Here is a 23,340-nt window from a genome sequence, read left to right as displayed (position 1 = left end):
CGTTTCCGCCTGTCACCTTGTAGTACCAACTCTCCGTTATTATTATCTTCTCTATCCCATAGACAAACACCTATTCATCCTTACTCACCTGCTGTGCCCTTGTGATGTTCACCCTGTTTCCTTCCCATATGACCTCCCTGTTTTCACTATCTATCTCGCCTTAAGGCTCCCCTCCTTGCCAAAAAAGCTCCCATAATATGCCTGATTGAATTACGGAAAACACACCCAGAGTTGAGGCGTCTCTCTGGGTGGGCAAAGCTCGATTAATATGGGTTAGGGTGTCTAGATTCCAATGGCCAGAAACATCCATTCCCATCTCGAGCAGAATCTACTGACGATGTTTTTCCGAAATTGACAACTTATTTGACCTTATAAACGTCTGGAGACTCTATCTCCGTGGTCCTATTTTTAAAAATTAGACTTCCCTTCCTCATGATAGCCCAACCTTTATTTCCACGGACATAGAGCTGACCAGTTCTTCAATTTACTATACCCTCTCAGGATATCCTGCCGCTTTGGAAACTATCTTTCTTGTAGTATTAATAATTACCTCTCTCTCCTACCTACCTTCCATAATTGGACTAGTTGTGAATGCTGCACCTTGTATGTAGACTCCTCAATGGGCAAGTGGCTTACACTGTGGCATTATGACTCCTTAATAACACAATATCTTGTACCTTGTATCTTGCTCTCCAGAATGGAATCACTCACTCAATCATCACACTGCCTTCGGTTTGGACTAAGGTGTATTTATATCCTGAACCAAACCATAACGGTAAGCAAGAGTCCTCTCATTTCCCTCTTATATATGGGAAATTATCACTGCTCCCCCTCACGTTCAATCATCCCACTGCCGTCTGTTTGGATTAGGTGTATTTAATCCTAAACCAAACTGTAACGGTAAGCAAGAGTCCTTTCCTTTCCCTCTTAATATATGGGGAAGTCTCACTACTCCCCCTGACGTTAACCTCGTAGGACTTTAGAGTGGCACCTTCTAAAAGCATATAGACAAGCGCTCTTTCACCTTTTCAAACGGATGATGGTTTGGATTCCTTACCTTACATCATTGGATTAGTCTGAGACAGAAATTAGACAAAAATGGAGGACCGTTCTCTCACACACCAAGCAGTAGGTATTGCTCTCTATAAAGGAACCACTCACTCAATCATCACACTGCCTTACATGGGTACATGTGTTTGGTCCGATGATTCATTGATCCGATACCCCTAACCCCTAACCTAACCATAACCGCAAGCACGGGAGCAGGCGCTAGTCCGAGGTGCGGACGCATATCGTACCAATGCCCCGTCGGACCATAGTATGCCTCCCGCCTTACATTCAGATTAGGTGGGTTTAAATCCTAAACCCAACCAGGACGGTAGGCAATAGCCCTTTCATTTCCCTCCTTATCATAGGAGAATTCTCACTGTTCCCCCTCACCTTCACCTCGTAATACTTTAGATGGGCACATTCCTCTGAGTATCGCCGTGCTCCTGAAGGGCGCACGCTCCTGATAGGGTGAAAGAAGAATCCTCATATCTGATATTCTCACACTGCCTCACAATCGGATTAGGTTTATTTTAATTCCAAACCCAACCAGGACGGTAAGCAAAAGTCCTTTCATTTCCCTCCTTATTATAGGAGAGTTCTCATCGCTCCCCTTTGCCCTTACCTCGCAATAGGTGCTTTAGATTGGCACATTTCTCTTAGTATCACCATGCGCCCTAAGGGCGCACGCTCCAGATAGGGTGAAAGAAGAATCCTCATATCTGATATTCTCACACTGCCTTACAATCGGATTAGGTTTATTTAAATCCCAACCCAACCAGGACGTCAAGCAAAAGTCCTTTCATTTCCCTCCTTATTATAGGGGAGTTCTCATCGCTCCCCTTTGCCTTTACCTCGCAATAGGTACTTTAGATTGGCACATTTCTCTTAGTATCACCATGCGCCCGAAGGGCGCACGCTCCAGATGGCGTGAGATGATTATTATTAGTATTATCATCTCTTAATATTGCCCTATGCTCAAGTTTATCCTAGTGAGTGGGAGATTTGGTGGGCCATGTGAAGGAGTAAGCTCAGATAAGGAAAATCGGAATGTGACCTTTGAGGATCTTGCACACCCACATGTCCGACCATCTTTCCTCCACTCGCCCTGCCCTTTACTTTAGAGTCTGTGGAAATTAATTTCCAATTGATTATTTTCTGTCACTTAGAACCGGGTTGGATGGTTGGCTAGTAAAAACATGCATAGCACAGTGCACTTACCCTATTTCCATAAAAATCTATAGCCGGTCTTGTGTCTGGGTTGACCGGATCAGGGTCCCGGCTGAGATTATTGTCTCCGGTCCTTATGGGGTGTCTCTTTGTCACAACCTAACCCGCGAAAGGCTGGTATGTTTTGAGAGCCAATCATTCCTTCCTTCAAGTGGTCTTATACTACAGTATGGGACATACTCTCATAATTCTCTATATGAAGTGGTGGAGTGCCCTTGCATATTTTTACAGAGCCCACATTTAAAGTGTCCAGGAGAGGTCGCCATAGGGCCTAAATTATTTATATCTCCCTACAGTTCTGTGGACATGGTGTCATTCCAGACTGTCTCCTTTAGTTATTAGGCCCTAACCCTGTTAAGATGATACCTTACACTTCTGGCTACTCCATCTTAGTTTTACATGGATTTATTGTAACCGGTCCCACCTGGATGAATGTATATAATACTCATCATTTCAAAACACCTTCTCTTCTCCCCTCGGGATAGCCCTGTGTGGATCCTGGAACAGAGTGGCATTCGATGAACACCCCATACCACCGCTGTTCAGATGCGACGGACCTGACGGTGTGTCGGTTTTTAGTTTAGATACTTCCTAACACGGGACCAAATGGACCTCTTCTTGGAGCCCATGCCGCCTAGCCAACCAGTGTGGACACGGAGTTCTGAGAGACTGAAGGAGAAACGCTTTAGCTGTTGGTGCTGCCCTGTGGAAGAATAGTCATTCCCCTCCTGGGAAAGTGTTCCATTTTATGTCATGTCATCCAATTGGATTGTGTTGTTTATATTACAACAGGGATGTGCCCTTATCACCATTGGACAAATGGTGTTTATTACCCTTACATATAGGAATGAGAACGGACCCTAGATGATGTGCACTGATCACTATTAGACATAGGGTACTTTTTACCCCTACATACCGGGAGGATATAATATGCCCTGACCACGCCCCACGTGGCAGGCGTTTTATTATTAATGTTACCCCTATTTCCTTTACATATAGGAATGAGAACGGACCCTATATTATGTGCCCTGATCACTATTAGACATAGGGTACTTTTTACCCCTACATACCGGGAGGATATAACATGCCCTGACCACGCCCCACGTGGCAGGCGTTTCATTAGTAGTGTTACCTCTATTACCTTTACATATAGGAATGAGAACGGACCCTAGATCATGTGCCCTGATCACTATTAGACAATATGGTGTTTATTACCCTCACATACTGGTATGAGAACGGATCCGGATGAAGCACCTGCATATTATTCCATTTATACTTGAATTATGTGCCTTATATTGCAACAAGTATGTGCCTTGATCACTATTAAACAAATGGTGTCGATTACCTCTACATACCGGGGTTAGTATATTCATATGCGTGAGTGCCTCTGGACTGTAAGAGATGATTAAGAACAGTTATGATTGTAAATAGCAGATCTACAAGCTCGTAGCGCGCCACCGAGTGAAATTGGTTTATGCTGTCACTAGGGGGTGGCCACTAGGATTGCTGTGACGGCCCTGTGCACGTGCCTCAGAAGAGCAGAACAAGAAAGTCCCTTGGACTTCCTGTCCCAGTTATTTCATATATTCTCAGTGCAACCTTTTTATTCATAGTTCCTTCCTCTTGACATCCCAGTCCCTTATTTCATCCTCATACATGGGTTATAATATGTATCTGACTGTCCTTACACTGTGGGGACTTAGGTCTCCCTTCTACTTGTTTTAATTAATGGTTTAGTGTCAGAATCCTCCGGGTTTTCCATGCTATTGCAGGGGTGGCCACTAGGGCACACCTCGGCGCGGACGTCCCTGGAAGCCATTCTCCTGTCCCTGGCTTCGTGGTAAGTGGTGCTGCTCCAGTTCTCTCCCCTTCCATCCGTCTACTATTGTGTGTTGGTGGTTCCTTGCTAATATCTATGGCCCTGGGTCATTAGACATCAACTAGGTGTGTCTATTCAAGTGATATGTGTTGCCTGTTATCATTGTAAAAGTTCGTTTTTTCACCCCTTCACCCAGCAAAGTGGCTGGCTTAGCTAATGGCTAATGGTAGGTTAGCCTACTGTCCATCGCGTCGTGTGTCCTGACAGCACGTGTGTTTCCATCATTGACTTGGTCCATGCCCTGGTTCTAATGCCCTTGGTTAGGTCTCCCCATTAGACCCCTTGTATCTACTTTTCATTGTCCTTAAATATAATTCCTTTTGAGAGGGTCTCTTCCATGAGACTGGGGTCCTTACCTAGCTTTCAAAATGGAGGATTCACCCTCCTCCAGATCACCTGTTAGACAACCTACAAACGTTCTTGCCCTTGCATTTCCATTACAATAGCTGTGGAAAAAGCTTCACTGGCCCTATAGCCTTGGTTGCATTATTTAAATAAAGCTCTTTGGGAGATACCCCTTTCTGGGTTTCACCGGGTAGAGTTTTTGGCATTATTAGGGCCATCTTCCATCATTTTGACCTTCCTACTATTTCTGTGCTGCATCCATTAGGCCCTTCATCATCACCTCATTATTATTATCATTATTATTATATTATTATTATTCTCATTGTCATTATTATTATTATTTTCCCTCTCCCCCATGACCGGACGGTCAAAAACCTACCATTGTAATATATAATGTACAGTGTATGGCTTATATATATTATATTCGGACTAGGGTTGGTACTTGTCTTAGCTCCTGCCTGGCATTCCCGTGCCCCATGCGGCTGCACACAGGGGGTTGCCCGTGTTGTCTCATCTCAATTCCTTAAGCTGCCTTACTTGTCGACCCTCCCTAAGGGCGCGTTACCTGACAGTAGCTGGTCATCCACCCCTCCTCTGACCCGCCCTCTGGTCCAGACCTGCAGGTTTCCCGCGCCACCACATTGTTTGATCGATTCGCGCTCCAGAGGTGAGTTCACGAGGTCAAAGTGTTGTGACCTTCGGTCGATCTACTAGACATGTTCCCCTTATTCCATTATTATCATTATTATTTTTTTTCCCCCTATACTCTTAGCCTTAGTAGACCCTAGGACTAGTTCTAGGCGCCTCCCTAATTTCCCATCCCTGACCCTAACCGCACCCAGGCAGTGCTAGTTTCCTTTCCCTCTCCATATATGGAGTGTCCTCCTTAACCTCTCAGGTATGGTCTAAAATGGGACTAGGTCTCTCTGAATCCCAAACCTTACCTTAACCGCAAGCAGAAGCCCTTGCCCTCCTGGAGGTAGTCCTCCGCCTCCCCTCATGACATAGAGACCCTGCCCATATCCGTGTGCTGGCGTGCTCCTCGGAGGGGCGCCGCGTGCCTACGGCACGCTTCAGATTAGTTAGGAACTGTCCTTAGTCATTATCCCTTCTATCCCATAGACAAACACCCATTCATCCTTACTCAGGCACACTTTAGATTATTTAGGTCTAGTGTTTATGCCCCTGTTATAGCCTGGCTGCCACACTGGTTTCCTGTCCCTGACCCTAACCGCACCCAGGAAGTGCTAGTTTCCTTTCCCTCTCCATATATGGAGTGTCCTCCGCCTCCCCTCATGACATAGAGACCCTGCCCATATCCGTTTGCTGGCATGCTCCTCGGAGTGTAGCCGCGTGCCTGCGGCACGCTCCAGATTATTTAAGAACTGTCCTTAGTTATTATCCCTTCTATCCCATAGACAAACACCCATTCATCCTTACTCAGGCACACTTTAGATTATGGAAGTCTAGTGTTTATGCCCCTGTTATAGCCTGGCCGTCACACTAATTTCCTATCCCTGACCCTAACCGCACCTAGGAAGTGCCAGTTTTCCTTCCCTCTCCATATATGGAGTGTCCTCCTTAACCTCTCGTAGGTTTGGTCCAAAATGGGACTAGGTCTCTCTGAATCCCAACCTGACCTTAACCGCAAGCAGAAGCACTTGCCCTCCTGGAGATAGTCCTACTGCCTTCCCTCATGTCACAGAGACCCTGCCCATATCCGTTTGCTGGCATGCTCCTCGGAGTGTAGCCGCGTGCCTGCGGCACGCCTCAGATTATTTAAGAACTGTCCTTAGACCAGTGGCCGTTTCCGCCTGTCACCTTGTAGTACCAACTCTCCGTTATTATTATCTTCTCTATCCCATAGACAAACACCTATTCATCCTTACTCACCTGCTGTGCCCTTGTGATGTTCACCCTGTTTCCTTCCCATATGACCTCCCTGTTTTCACTATCTATCTCGCCTTAAGGCTCCCCTCCTTGCCAAAAAAGCTCCCATAATATGCCTGATTGAATTACGGAAAACACACCCAGAGTTGAGGCGTCTCTCTGGGTGGGCAAAGCTCGATTAATATGGGTTAGGGTGTCTAGATTCCAATGGCCAGAAACATCCATTCCCATCTCGAGCAGAATCTACTGACGATGTTTTTCCGAAATTGACAACTTATTTGACCTTATAAACGTCTGGAGACTCTATCTCCGTGGTCCTATTTTTAAAAATTAGACTTCCCTTCCTCATGATAGCCCAACCTTTATTTCCACGGACATAGAGCTGACCAGTTCTTCAATTTACTATACCCTCTCAGGATATCCTGCCGCTTTGGAAACTATCTTTCTTGTAGTATTAATAATTACCTCTCTCTCCTACCTACCTTCCATAATTGGACTAGTTGTGAATGCTGCACCTTGTATGTAGACTCCTCAATGGGCAAGTGGCTTACACTGTGGCATTATGACTCCTTAATAACACAATATCTTGTACCTTGTATCTTGCTCTCCAGAATGGAATCACTCACTCAATCATCACACTGCCTTCGGTTTGGACTAAGGTGTATTTATATCCTGAACCAAACCATAACGGTAAGCAAGAGTCCTCTCATTTCCCTCTTATATATGGGAAATTATCACTGCTCCCCCTCACGTTCAATCATCCCACTGCCGTCTGTTTGGATTAGGTGTATTTAATCCTAAACCAAACTGTAACGGTAAGCAAGAGTCCTTTCCTTTCCCTCTTAATATATGGGGAAGTCTCACTACTCCCCCTGACGTTAACCTCGTAGGACTTTAGAGTGGCACCTTCTAAAAGCATATAGACAAGCGCTCTTTCACCTTTTCAAACGGATGATGGTTTGGATTCCTTACCTTACATCATTGGATTAGTCTGAGACAGAAATTAGACAAAAATGGAGGACCGTTCTCTCACACACCAAGCAGTAGGTATTGCTCTCTATAAAGGAACCACTCACTCAATCATCACACTGCCTTACATGGGTACATGTGTTTGGTCCGATGATTCATTGATCCGATACCCCTAACCCCTAACCTAACCATAACCGCAAGCACGGGAGCAGGCGCTAGTCCGAGGTGCGGACGCATATCGTACCAATGCCCCGTCGGACCATAGTATGCCTCCCGCCTTACATTCAGATTAGGTGGGTTTAAATCCTAAACCCAACCAGGACGGTAGGCAATAGCCCTTTCATTTCCCTCCTTATCATAGGAGAATTCTCACTGTTCCCCCTCACCTTCACCTCGTAATACTTTAGATGGGCACATTCCTCTGAGTATCGCCGTGCTCCTGAAGGGCGCACGCTCCTGATAGGGTGAAAGAAGAATCCTCATATCTGATATTCTCACACTGCCTCACAATCGGATTAGGTTTATTTTAATTCCAAACCCAACCAGGACGGTAAGCAAAAGTCCTTTCATTTCCCTCCTTATTATAGGAGAGTTCTCATCGCTCCCCTTTGCCCTTACCTCGCAATAGGTGCTTTAGATTGGCACATTTCTCTTAGTATCACCATGCGCCCTAAGGGCGCACGCTCCAGATAGGGTGAAAGAAGAATCCTCATATCTGATATTCTCACACTGCCTTACAATCGGATTAGGTTTATTTAAATCCCAACCCAACCAGGACGTCAAGCAAAAGTCCTTTCATTTCCCTCCTTATTATAGGGGAGTTCTCATCGCTCCCCTTTGCCTTTACCTCGCAATAGGTACTTTAGATTGGCACATTTCTCTTAGTATCACCATGCGCCCGAAGGGCGCACGCTCCAGATGGCGTGAGATGATTATTATTAGTATTATCATCTCTTAATATTGCCCTATGCTCAAGTTTATCCTAGTGAGTGGGAGATTTGGTGGGCCATGTGAAGGAGTAAGCTCAGATAAGGAAAATCGGAATGTGACCTTTGAGGATCTTGCACACCCACATGTCCGACCATCTTTCCTCCACTCGCCCTGCCCTTTACTTTAGAGTCTGTGGAAATTAATTTCCAATTGATTATTTTCTGTCACTTAGAACCGGGTTGGATGGTTGGCTAGTAAAAACATGCATAGCACAGTGCACTTACCCTATTTCCATAAAAATCTATAGCCGGTCTTGTGTCTGGGTTGACCGGATCAGGGTCCCGGCTGAGATTATTGTCTCCGGTCCTTATGGGGTGTCTCTTTGTCACAACCTAACCCGCGAAAGGCTGGTATGTTTTGAGAGCCAATCATTCCTTCCTTCAAGTGGTCTTATACTACAGTATGGGACATACTCTCATAATTCTCTATATGAAGTGGTGGAGTGCCCTTGCATATTTTTACAGAGCCCACATTTAAAGTGTCCAGGAGAGGTCGCCATAGGGCCTAAATTATTTATATCTCCCTACAGTTCTGTGGACATGGTGTCATTCCAGACTGTCTCCTTTAGTTATTAGGCCCTAACCCTGTTAAGATGATACCTTACACTTCTGGCTACTCCATCTTAGTTTTACATGGATTTATTGTAACCGGTCCCACCTGGATGAATGTATATAATACTCATCATTTCAAAACACCTTCTCTTCTCCCCTCGGGATAGCCCTGTGTGGATCCTGGAACAGAGTGGCATTCGATGAACACCCCATACCACCGCTGTTCAGATGCGACGGACCTGACGGTGTGTCGGTTTTTAGTTTAGATACTTCCTAACACGGGACCAAATGGACCTCTTCTTGGAGCCCATGCCGCCTAGCCAACCAGTGTGGACACGGAGTTCTGAGAGACTGAAGGAGAAACGCTTTAGCTGTTGGTGCTGCCCTGTGGAAGAATAGTCATTCCCCTCCTGGGAAAGTGTTCCATTTTATGTCATGTCATCCAATTGGATTGTGTTGTTTATATTACAACAGGGATGTGCCCTTATCACCATTGGACAAATGGTGTTTATTACCCTTACATATAGGAATGAGAACGGACCCTAGATGATGTGCACTGATCACTATTAGACATAGGGTACTTTTTACCCCTACATACCGGGAGGATATAATATGCCCTGACCACGCCCCACGTGGCAGGCGTTTTATTATTAATGTTACCCCTATTTCCTTTACATATAGGAATGAGAACGGACCCTATATTATGTGCCCTGATCACTATTAGACATAGGGTACTTTTTACCCCTACATACCGGGAGGATATAACATGCCCTGACCACGCCCCACGTGGCAGGCGTTTCATTAGTAGTGTTACCTCTATTACCTTTACATATAGGAATGAGAACGGACCCTAGATCATGTGCCCTGATCACTATTAGACAATATGGTGTTTATTACCCTCACATACTGGTATGAGAACGGATCCGGATGAAGCACCTGCATATTATTCCATTTATACTTGAATTATGTGCCTTATATTGCAACAAGTATGTGCCTTGATCACTATTAAACAAATGGTGTCGATTACCTCTACATACCGGGGTTAGTATATTCATATGCGTGAGTGCCTCTGGACTGTAAGAGATGATTAAGAACAGTTATGATTGTAAATAGCAGATCTACAAGCTCGTAGCGCGCCACCGAGTGAAATTGGTTTATGCTGTCACTAGGGGGTGGCCACTAGGATTGCTGTGACGGCCCTGTGCACGTGCCTCAGAAGAGCAGAACAAGAAAGTCCCTTGGACTTCCTGTCCCAGTTATTTCATATATTCTCAGTGCAACCTTTTTATTCATAGTTCCTTCCTCTTGACATCCCAGTCCCTTATTTCATCCTCATACATGGGTTATAATATGTATCTGACTGTCCTTACACTGTGGGGACTTAGGTCTCCCTTCTACTTGTTTTAATTAATGGTTTAGTGTCAGAATCCTCCGGGTTTTCCATGCTATTGCAGGGGTGGCCACTAGGGCACACCTCGGCGCGGACGTCCCTGGAAGCCATTCTCCTGTCCCTGGCTTCGTGGTAAGTGGTGCTGCTCCAGTTCTCTCCCCTTCCATCCGTCTACTATTGTGTGTTGGTGGTTCCTTGCTAATATCTATGGCCCTGGGTCATTAGACATCAACTAGGTGTGTCTATTCAAGTGATATGTGTTGCCTGTTATCATTGTAAAAGTTCGTTTTTTCACCCCTTCACCCAGCAAAGTGGCTGGCTTAGCTAATGGCTAATGGTAGGTTAGCCTACTGTCCATCGCGTCGTGTGTCCTGACAGCACGTGTGTTTCCATCATTGACTTGGTCCATGCCCTGGTTCTAATGCCCTTGGTTAGGTCTCCCCATTAGACCCCTTGTATCTACTTTTCATTGTCCTTAAATATAATTCCTTTTGAGAGGGTCTCTTCCATGAGACTGGGGTCCTTACCTAGCTTTCAAAATGGAGGATTCACCCTCCTCCAGATCACCTGTTAGACAACCTACAAACGTTCTTGCCCTTGCATTTCCATTACAATAGCTGTGGAAAAAGCTTCACTGGCCCTATAGCCTTGGTTGCATTATTTAAATAAAGCTCTTTGGGAGATACCCCTTTCTGGGTTTCACCGGGTAGAGTTTTTGGCATTATTAGGGCCATCTTCCATCATTTTGACCTTCCTACTATTTCTGTGCTGCATCCATTAGGCCCTTCATCATCACCTCATTATTATTATCATTATTATTATATTATTATTATTCTCATTGTCATTATTATTATTATTTTCCCTCTCCCCCATGACCGGACGGTCAAAAACCTACCATTGTAATATATAATGTACAGTGTATGGCTTATATATATTATATTCGGACTAGGGTTGGTACTTGTCTTAGCTCCTGCCTGGCATTCCCGTGCCCCATGCGGCTGCACACAGGGGGTTGCCCGTGTTGTCTCATCTCAATTCCTTAAGCTGCCTTACTTGTCGACCCTCCCTAAGGGCGCGTTACCTGACAGTAGCTGGTCATCCACCCCTCCTCTGACCCGCCCTCTGGTCCAGACCTGCAGGTTTCCCGCGCCACCACATTGTTTGATCGATTCGCGCTCCAGAGGTGAGTTCACGAGGTCAAAGTGTTGTGACCTTCGGTCGATCTACTAGACATGTTCCCCTTATTCCATTATTATCATTATTATTTTTTTTCCCCCTATACTCTTAGCCTTAGTAGACCCTAGGACTAGTTCTAGGCGCCTCCCTAATTTCCCATCCCTGACCCTAACCGCACCCAGGCAGTGCTAGTTTCCTTTCCCTCTCCATATATGGAGTGTCCTCCTTAACCTCTCAGGTATGGTCTAAAATGGGACTAGGTCTCTCTGAATCCCAAACCTTACCTTAACCGCAAGCAGAAGCCCTTGCCCTCCTGGAGGTAGTCCTCCGCCTCCCCTCATGACATAGAGACCCTGCCCATATCCGTGTGCTGGCGTGCTCCTCGGAGGGGCGCCGCGTGCCTACGGCACGCTTCAGATTAGTTAGGAACTGTCCTTAGTCATTATCCCTTCTATCCCATAGACAAACACCCATTCATCCTTACTCAGGCACACTTTAGATTATTTAGGTCTAGTGTTTATGCCCCTGTTATAGCCTGGCTGCCACACTGGTTTCCTGTCCCTGACCCTAACCGCACCCAGGAAGTGCTAGTTTCCTTTCCCTCTCCATATATGGAGTGTCCTCCGCCTCCCCTCATGACATAGAGACCCTGCCCATATCCGTTTGCTGGCATGCTCCTCGGAGTGTAGCCGCGTGCCTGCGGCACGCTCCAGATTATTTAAGAACTGTCCTTAGTTATTATCCCTTCTATCCCATAGACAAACACCCATTCATCCTTACTCAGGCACACTTTAGATTATGGAAGTCTAGTGTTTATGCCCCTGTTATAGCCTGGCCGTCACACTAATTTCCTATCCCTGACCCTAACCGCACCTAGGAAGTGCCAGTTTTCCTTCCCTCTCCATATATGGAGTGTCCTCCTTAACCTCTCGTAGGTTTGGTCCAAAATGGGACTAGGTCTCTCTGAATCCCAACCTGACCTTAACCGCAAGCAGAAGCACTTGCCCTCCTGGAGATAGTCCTACTGCCTTCCCTCATGTCACAGAGACCCTGCCCATATCCGTTTGCTGGCATGCTCCTCGGAGTGTAGCCGCGTGCCTGCGGCACGCCTCAGATTATTTAAGAACTGTCCTTAGACCAGTGGCCGTTTCCGCCTGTCACCTTGTAGTACCAACTCTCCGTTATTATTATCTTCTCTATCCCATAGACAAACACCTATTCATCCTTACTCACCTGCTGTGCCCTTGTGATGTTCACCCTGTTTCCTTCCCATATGACCTCCCTGTTTTCACTATCTATCTCGCCTTAAGGCTCCCCTCCTTGCCAAAAAAGCTCCCATAATATGCCTGATTGAATTACGGAAAACACACCCAGAGTTGAGGCGTCTCTCTGGGTGGGCAAAGCTCGATTAATATGGGTTAGGGTGTCTAGATTCCATGGCCAGAAACATCCATTCCCATCTCGAGCAGAATCTACTGACGATGTTTTTCCGAAATTGACAACTTATTTGACCTTATAAACGTCTGGAGACTCTATCTCCGTGGTCCTATTTTTAAAAATTAGACTTCCCTTCCTCATGATAGCCCAACCTTTATTTCCACGGACATAGAGCTGACCAGTTCTTCAATTTACTATACCCTCTCAGGATATCCTGCCGCTTTGGAAACTATCTTTCTTGTAGTATTAATAATTACCTCTCTCTCCTACCTACCTTCCATAATTGGACTAGTTGTGAATGCTGCACCTTGTATGTAGACTCCTCCATGGGCAAGTGGCTTACACTGTGGCATTATGACTCCTTAATAACACAATATCTTGTACCTTGTATCTTGCTCTCCAGAATGGAATCACTCACTCAATCATCACACTGCCTCCTGTTTGGACCAGGTGTATTTATATCCTGAACCAAACCATAACGGTAAGCAAGAGTCCTCTCATTTCCCTCTTATATATGGGAAATTATCAGTGCTCCCCCTCACGTTCAATCATCCCACTGCCGTCTGTTTGGATTAGGTGTATTTAATCCTAAACCAAACTGTAACGGTAAGCAAGAGTCCTCTCATTTCCCCCTTATATATGGGAAATTATCACTGCTCCCCCTCACGTTCAATCATCCCACTGCCGTCTGTTTGGATTAGGTGTATTTAATCCTAAACCAAACTGTAACGGTAAGCAAGAGTCCTTTCCTTTCCCTCTTAATATATGGGGAATTCTCACTACTCCCCCTTACGTTAACCTGGTAGGACTTTAGAGTGGCACCTTCTAAAAGCATATAGACAAGCGCTTTTTCACCTTTTCAAACGGATGATGGTTTAGATTCCTTACCTTCCATCATTGGATTAGTCTGAGACAGAAATTAGACAAAAATGGAGGACCGTTCTCACACACCAAGGAGTAGGTATTGCTCTCTATAAAGGAACCACTCACTCAATCATCACACTGCCTTCCATGGGTACATGTGTTTGGTCCGATGATTCATTGATCCGATACCCCTAACCCCTAACCTAACCATAACCGCAAGCACGGGAGCAGGCGCTAGTCCGAGGTGCGGACGCATATCGTACCAATGCCCCGTCGGACCATAGTATGCCTCCCGCCTTACATTCAGATTAGGTGGGTTTAAATCCTAAACCCAACCAGGACGGTAGGCAATAGCCCTTTCATTTCCCTCCTTATCATAGGAGAATTCTCACTGTTCCCCCTCACCTTCACCTCGTAATACTTTAGATGGGCACATTCCTCTGAGTATCGCCGTGCTCCTGAAGGGCGCACGCTCCTGATAGGGTGAAAGAAGAATCCTCATATCTGATATTCTCACACTGCCTCACAATCGGATTAGGTTTATTTTAATTCCAAACCCAACCAGGACGGTAAGCAAAAGTCCTTTCATTTCCCTCCTTATTATAGGGGAGTCCTCATCGCTCCCCCTTGCCTTTACCTCGCAATAGGTACTTTAGATTGGCACATTTCTCTTAGTATCACCATGCGCCCGAAGGGCGCACGCTCCAGATGGCGTGAGATGATTATTATTAGTATTATCATCTCTTAGTATTGCCCTATGCTCAAGTTTATCCTAGTGAGTGGGAGATTTGGTGGGCCATGTGAAGGAGTAAGCTCAGATAAGGAAAATCGGAATGTGACCTTTGAGGATCTTACACACCCACATGTCCTACCATTTTTCCTCCACTCGCCCTGCCCTTTACTTTAGAGTCTGTGGAAATTATTTTCCAATTGATTATTTTCTGTCACTTAGAACCGGGTTGGTTGGTTGGCCAGTAAAACCATGCATAGCACAGTGCCCTTACCCCCTTTCCATAAAAATCTATAGCCGGTCTTGTGTCTGGGTTGACCGGATCAGGGTCCCGGCTGAGATTATTGTCTCCGGTCCTTTATGGGGTATCTCTTTGTCACAACCTAACCCGCGAAAGGCTGGTATGTTTTGAGAGCCAATCATTCCTTCCTTCAAGTGGGCTTATACTACAGTATGGGACATACTCTCATAATTCTCTATATGAAGTTGTGGAGTGCCCTTGCATATCTTTCCAGAGCCCACATTTAAAGTGTCCAGGAGAGGGCGCCATAGGGTCCATATTATTTATATCTCCCTACAGTTCTGTGGAAATGGTGTCATTCCAGACTGTCTATTTTAGTTATTAGGCCCTAAACCCTGTTAGGATGATACCTTACACTTCTGGCCACTCCATCTTAGTTTTACATGGAATTATTGTAACCGGTCCCACCTGGATGAATGTATATAATACTCATCATTTCAAAACACCTTCTCTTCTCCCCTTGGGATAGCCCTGTGTGGATCCTGGAACAGAGTGGCATTCGATGAACACCCCATACCACCGCTGTTCAGATGCGACGGACCTGACGGTGTGTCGGTTTTTAGTCTAGATACTTCCTAACACGGGAACAAATGGACCTCTTCTTGGAGCCCATGCCGCCTAGCCGACCAGTGTGGACACGGAGTTCTGAGAGACTGAAGGAGAAACGCTTTAGCTGTTGGTGCGGCCCTGTGGAAGAATAGTTATTCCCCTCCTGGGAAAGTGTGCCATTTTATGTCATGTCATCCAATTGGATTGTGTTGTTTATATTACAACAGGAATGTGCCCTTATCACCATCAGACATATGGTGTTTATTACCCTTACATATAGGAATGAGAACGGACCCTAGATGATGTGCCCTGATCACTATTAGACATAGGGTACTTTTTACCCCTACATACCGGGAGGATATAATATGCCCTGACCACGCCCCACGTGGCAGGCGTTTTATTATTAATGTTACCCCCATTACCTTTACATATAGGAATGAGAACGGACCCTATATTATGTGCCCGGATCACTATTAGACATAGGGTACTTTTTACCCCTACATACCGGAAGGATATAACATGCCCTGACCACGCCCCAGGTGGCAGGCGTTTCATTAGTAGTGTTACCTCTATTACCTTTACATATAGGAATGAGAACGGACCCTAGATCATGTGCCCGGATCACTATTGGACATAGGGTACTTTTTACCCCTACATACCGGAAGGATATAACATGCCCTGACCACGCCCCAGGCGGCAGGCGTTTCATTAGTAGTGTTACCTCTATTACCTTTACATATAGGAATGAGAACGGACCCTAGATCATGTGCCCTGATCACTATTAGACAATATGGTGTTTATTACCCTTACATACTGGTATGAGAACGGATCCTGATGAAGCACCTGCATATTATTCCAATTATACTTGAATTGTGTGCCTTATATTGCAACAAGTATGTGCCTTGATCACTATTAAACAAATGGTGTCGATTACCTCTACATACCGGGGTTATTATATACATGCATGAGATCTAGACATGAGTGCCTCTGGACTGTAAGAGATAACCAAGAACAGTTATGATTGTTAAATACCAGAAATTAGTTTATGCTGTCACTAGGGGGTGGCCACTAGGATTGCTGTGACGGCCCTGTGCACGTGCCTCAGAAGAGCAGAACAAGAAAGTCCCTTGGACTTCCTGTCCCAGTTATTTCATATATTCTCAGTGCAACCTTTTTATTCATAGTTCCTTCCTCTTGACATCCCAGTCCCTTATTTCATCCTCATACATGGGTTATAATATGTATCTGACTGTCCTTACACTGTGGGGACTTAGGTCTCCCTTCTACTTGTTTTAATTAATGGTTTAGTGTCAGAATCCTCCGGGTTTTCCATGCTATTGCAGGGGTGGCCACTAGGGCACACCTCGGCGCGGACGTCCCTGGAAGCCATTCTCCTGTCCCTGGATTCGTGGTAAGTGGTGCTGCTCCAGTTCTCTCCCCTTCCATCCGTCTACTATTGTGTGTTGGTGGTTCCTTGCTAATATCTATGGCCCTGGGTCATTAGACATCAACTAGGTGTGTCTATTCAAGTGATATGTGTTGCCTGTTATCATTGTAAAAGTTCGTTTTTTCACCCCTTCACCCAGCAAAGTGGCTGGCTTAGCTAATGGCTAATGGTAGGTTAGCCTACTGTCCATCGCGTCGTGTGTCCTGACAGCACGTGTGTTTCCATCATTGACTTGGTCCATGCCCTGGTTCTAATGCCCTTGGTTAGGTCTCCCCATTAGACCCCTTGTATCTACTTTTCATTGTCCTTAAATATAATTCCTTTTGAGAGGGTCTCTTCCATGAGACTGGGGTCCTTACCTAGCTTTCAAAATGGAGGATTCACCCTCCTCCAGATCACCTGTTAGACAACCTACAAACGTTCTTGCCCTTGCATTTCCATTACAATAGCTGTGGAAAAAGCTTCACTGGCCCTATAGCCTTGGTTGCATTATTTAAATAAAGCTCTTTGGGAGATACCCCTTTCTGGGTTTCACCGGGTAGAGTTTTTGGCATTATTAGGGCCATCTTCCATCATTTTGACCTTCCTACTATTTCTGTGCTGCATCCATTAGGCCCTTCATCATCACCTCATTATTATTATCATTATTATTATATTATTATTATTCTCATTGTCATTATTATTATTATTTTCCCTCTCCCCCATGACCGGACGGTCAAAAACCTACCATTGTAATATATAATGTACAGTGTATGGCTTATATATATTATATTCGGACTAGGGTTGGTACTTGTCTTAGCTCCTGCCTGGCATTCCCGTGCCCCATGCGGCTGCACACAGGGGGTTGCCCGTGTTGTCTCATCTCAATTCCTTAAGCTGCCTTTACTTGTCGACCCTCCCTAAGGGCGCGTTACCTGACAGTAGCTGGTCATCCACCCCTCCTCTGACCCGCCCTCTGGTCCAGACCTGCAGGTTTCCCGCGCCACCACATTGTTTGATCGATTCGCGCTCCAGAGGTGAGTTCACGAGGTCAAAGTGTTGTGACCTTCGGTCGATCTACTAGACATGTTCCCCTTATTCCATTATTATCATTATTATTTTTTTTCCCCCTATACTCTTAGCCTTAGTAGACCCTAGGACTAGTTCTAGGCGCCTCCCTAATTTCCCATCCCTGACCCTAACCGCACCCAGGCAGTGCTAGTTTCCTTTCCCTCTCCATATATGGAGTGTCCTCCTTAACCTCTCAGGTATGGTCTAAAATGGGACTAGGTCTCTCTGAATCCCAAACCTTACCTTAACCGCAAGCAGAAGCCCTTGCCCTCCTGGAGGTAGTCCTCCGCCTCCCCTCATGACATAGAGACCCTGCCCATATCCGTGTGCTGGCGTGCTCCTCGGAGGGGCGCCGCGTGCCTACGGCACGCTTCAGATTAGTTAGGAACTGTCCTTAGTCATTATCCCTTCTATCCCATAGACAAACACCCATTCATCCTTACTCAGGCACACTTTAGATTATTTAGGTCTAGTGTTTATGCCCCTGTTATAGCCTGGCTGCCACACTGGTTTCCTGTCCCTGACCCTAACCGCACCCAGGAAGTGCTAGTTTCCTTTCCCTCTCCATATATGGAGTGTCCTCCGCCTCCCCTCATGACATAGAGACCCTGCCCATATCCGTTTGCTGGCATGCTCCTCGGAGTGTAGCCGCGTGCCTGCGGCACGCTCCAGATTATTTAAGAACTGTCCTTAGTTATTATCCCTTCTATCCCATAGACAAACACCCATTCATCCTTACTCAGGCACACTTTAGATTATGGAAGTCTAGTGTTTATGCCCCTGTTATAGCCTGGCCGTCACACTAATTTCCTATCCCTGACCCTAACCGCACCTAGGAAGTGCCAGTTTTCCTTCCCTCTCCATATATGGAGTGTCCTCCTTAACCTCTCGTAGGTTTGGTCCAAAATGGGACTAGGTCTCTCTGAATCCCAACCTGACCTTAACCGCAAGCAGAAGCACTTGCCCTCCTGGAGATAGTCCTACTGCCTTCCCTCATGTCACAGAGACCCTGCCCATATCCGTTTGCTGGCATGCTCCTCGGAGTGTAGCCGCGTGCCTGCGGCACGCCTCAGATTATTTAAGAACTGTCCTTAGACCAGTGGCCGTTTCCGCCTGTCACCTTGTAGTACCAACTCTCCGTTATTATTATCTTCTCTATCCCATAGACAAACACCTATTCATCCTTACTCACCTGCTGTGCCCTTGTGATGTTCACCCTGTTTCCTTCCCATATGACCTCCCTGTTTTCACTATCTATCTCGCCTTAAGGCTCCCCTCCTTGCCAAAAAAGCTCCCATAATATGCCTGATTGAATTACGGAAAACACACCCAGAGTTGAGGCGTCTCTCTGGGTGGGCAAAGCTCGATTAATATGGGTTAGGGTGTCTAGATTCCATGGCCAGAAACATCCATTCCCATCTCGAGCAGAATCTACTGACGATGTTTTTCCGAAATTGACAACTTATTTGACCTTATAAACGTCTGGAGACTCTATCTCCGTGGTCCTATTTTTAAAAATTAGACTTCCCTTCCTCATGATAGCCCAACCTTTATTTCCACGGACATAGAGCTGACCAGTTCTTCAATTTACTATACCCTCTCAGGATATCCTGCCGCTTTGGAAACTATCTTTCTTGTAGTATTAATAATTACCTCTCTCTCCTACCTACCTTCCATAATTGGACTAGTTGTGAATGCTGCACCTTGTATGTAGACTCCTCCATGGGCAAGTGGCTTACACTGTGGCATTATGACTCCTTAATAACACAATATCTTGTACCTTGTATCTTGCTCTCCAGAATGGAATCACTCACTCAATCATCACACTGCCTCCTGTTTGGACCAGGTGTATTTATATCCTGAACCAAACCATAACGGTAAGCAAGAGTCCTCTCATTTCCCTCTTATATATGGGAAATTATCAGTGCTCCCCCTCACGTTCAATCATCCCACTGCCGTCTGTTTGGATTAGGTGTATTTAATCCTAAACCAAACTGTAACGGTAAGCAAGAGTCCTCTCATTTCCCCCTTATATATGGGAAATTATCACTGCTCCCCCTCACGTTCAATCATCCCACTGCCGTCTGTTTGGATTAGGTGTATTTAATCCTAAACCAAACTGTAACGGTAAGCAAGAGTCCTTTCCTTTCCCTCTTAATATATGGGGAATTCTCACTACTCCCCCTTACGTTAACCTGGTAGGACTTTAGAGTGGCACCTTCTAAAAGCATATAGACAAGCGCTTTTTCACCTTTTCAAACGGATGATGGTTTAGATTCCTTACCTTCCATCATTGGATTAGTCTGAGACAGAAATTAGACAAAAATGGAGGACCGTTCTCACACACCAAGGAGTAGGTATTGCTCTCTATAAAGGAACCACTCACTCAATCATCACACTGCCTTCCATGGGTACATGTGTTTGGTCCGATGATTCATTGATCCGATACCCCTAACCCCTAACCTAACCATAACCGCAAGCACGGGAGCAGGCGCTAGTCCGAGGTGCGGACGCATATCGTACCAATGCCCCGTCGGACCATAGTATGCCTCCCGCCTTACATTCAGATTAGGTGGGTTTAAATCCTAAACCCAACCAGGACGGTAGGCAATAGCCCTTTCATTTCCCTCCTTATCATAGGAGAATTCTCACTGTTCCCCCTCACCTTCACCTCGTAATACTTTAGATGGGCACATTCCTCTGAGTATCGCCGTGCTCCTGAAGGGCGCACGCTCCTGATAGGGTGAAAGAAGAATCCTCATATCTGATATTCTCACACTGCCTCACAATCGGATTAGGTTTATTTTAATTCCAAACCCAACCAGGACGGTAAGCAAAAGTCCTTTCATTTCCCTCCTTATTATAGGGGAGTCCTCATCGCTCCCCCTTGCCTTTACCTCGCAATAGGTACTTTAGATTGGCACATTTCTCTTAGTATCACCATGCGCCCGAAGGGCGCACGCTCCAGATGGCGTGAGATGATTATTATTAGTATTATCATCTCTTAGTATTGCCCTATGCTCAAGTTTATCCTAGTGAGTGGGAGATTTGGTGGGCCATGTGAAGGAGTAAGCTCAGATAAGGAAAATCGGAATGTGACCTTTGAGGATCTTACACACCCACATGTCCTACCATTTTTCCTCCACTCGCCCTGCCCTTTACTTTAGAGTCTGTGGAAATTATTTTCCAATTGATTATTTTCTGTCACTTAGAACCGGGTTGGTTGGTTGGCCAGTAAAACCATGCATAGCACAGTGCCCTTACCCCCTTTCCATAAAAATCTATAGCCGGTCTTGTGTCTGGGTTGACCGGATCAGGGTCCCGGCTGAGATTATTGTCTCCGGTCCTTTATGGGGTATCTCTTTGTCACAACCTAACCCGCGAAAGGCTGGTATGTTTTGAGAGCCAATCATTCCTTCCTTCAAGTGGGCTTATACTACAGTATGGGACATACTCTCATAATTCTCTATATGAAGTTGTGGAGTGCCCTTGCATATCTTTCCAGAGCCCACATTTAAAGTGTCCAGGAGAGGGCGCCATAGGGTCCATATTATTTATATCTCCCTACAGTTCTGTGGAAATGGTGTCATTCCAGACTGTCTATTTTAGTTATTAGGCCCTAAACCCTGTTAGGATGATACCTTACACTTCTGGCCACTCCATCTTAGTTTTACATGGAATTATTGTAACCGGTCCCACCTGGATGAATGTATATAATACTCATCATTTCAAAACACCTTCTCTTCTCCCCTTGGGATAGCCCTGTGTGGATCCTGGAACAGAGTGGCATTCGATGAACACCCCATACCACCGCTGTTCAGATGCGACGGACCTGACGGTGTGTCGGTTTTTAGTCTAGATACTTCCTAACACGGGAACAAATGGACCTCTTCTTGGAGCCCATGCCGCCTAGCCGACCAGTGTGGACACGAAGTTTTGAGAGACTGAAGGAGAAACGCTTTAGCTGTTGGTGCGGCCCTGTGGAAGAATAGTTATTCCCCTCCTGGGAAAGTGTGCCATTTTATGTCATGTCATCCAATTGGATTGTGTTGTTTATATTACAACAGGAATGTGCCCTTATCACCATCAGACATATGGTGTTTATTACCCTTACATATAGGAATGAGAACGGACCCTAGATGATGTGCCCTGATCACTATTAGACATAGGGTACTTTTTACCCCTACATACCGGGAGGATATAATATGCCCTGACCACGCCCCACGTGGCAGGCGTTTTATTATTAATGTTACCCCCATTACCTTTACATATAGGAATGAGAACGGACCCTATATTATGTGCCCGGATCACTATTAGACATAGGGTACTTTTTACCCCTACATACCGGAAGGATATAACATGCCCTGACCACGCCCCAGGTGGCAGGCGTTTCATTAGTAGTGTTACCTCTATTACCTTTACATATAGGAATGAGAACGGACCCTAGATCATGTGCCCGGATCACTATTGGACATAGGGTACTTTTTACCCCTACATACCGGAAGGATATAACATGCCCTGACCACGCCCCAGGCGGCAGGCGTTTCATTAGTAGTGTTACCTCTATTACCTTTACATATAGGAATGAGAACGGACCCTAGATCATGTGCCCTGATCACTATTAGACAATATGGTGTTTATTACCCTTACATACTGGTATGAGAACGGATCCTGATGAAGCACCTGCATATTATTCCAATTATACTTGAATTGTGTGCCTTATATTGCAACAAGTATGTGCCTTGATCACTATTAAACAAATGGTGTCGATTACCTCTACATACCGGGGTTATTATATACATGCATGAGATCTAGACATGAGTGCCTCTGGACTGTAAGAGATAACCAAGAACAGTTATGATTGTTAAATACCAGAAATTAGTTTATGCTGTCACTAGGGGGTGGCCACTAGGATTGCTGTGACGGCCCTGTGCACGTGCCTCAGAAGAGCAGAACAAGAAAGTCCCTTGGACTTCCTGTCCCAGTTATTTCATATATTCTCAGTGCAACCTTTTTATTCATAGTTCCTTCCTCTTGACATCCCAGTCCCTTATTTCATCCTCATACATGGGTTATAATATGTATCTGACTGTCCTTACACTGTGGGGACTTAGGTCTCCCTTCTACTTGTTTTAATTAATGGTTTAGTGTCAGAATCCTCCGGGTTTTCCATGCTATTGCAGGGGTGGCCACTAGGGCACACCTCGGCGCGGACGTCCCTGGAAGCCATTCTCCTGTCCCTGGATTCGTGGTAAGTGGTGCTGCTCCAGTTCTCTCCCCTTCCATCCGTCTACTATTGTGTGTTGGTGGTTCCTTGCTAATATCTATGGCCCTGGGTCATTAGACATCAACTAGGTGTGTCTATTCAAGTGATATGTGTTGCCTGTTATCATTGTAAAAGTTCGTTTTTTCACCCCTTCACCCAGCAAAGTGGCTGGCTTAGCTAATGGCTAATGGTAGGTTAGCCTACTGTCCATCGCGTCGTGTGTCCTGAC

The 23,340-nt window shown here is 45.6% G+C and overlaps 1 protein-coding gene across 1 annotated transcript in view; it reads right to left on the bottom strand.

The window, feature by feature from the left end:
• Positions 1 to 23,340, bottom strand: part of LOC306919083 (uncharacterized protein) — a gene marked incomplete at its 5' end in the record, with an annotated part of 173,064 nt that overhangs the window by 97,420 nt on the left and 52,304 nt on the right. The window lies entirely within an intron of this gene.

The sequence above is a fragment of the Electrona antarctica genome, assembly GCF_951216825.1.
Source record: "Electrona antarctica genome assembly, contig: scaffold_181, whole genome shotgun sequence".
NCBI classification, from domain to species: domain Eukaryota; kingdom Metazoa; phylum Chordata; class Actinopteri; order Myctophiformes; family Myctophidae; genus Electrona; species Electrona antarctica.
This window is presented reverse-complemented; position numbering and strand designations above follow the sequence as displayed.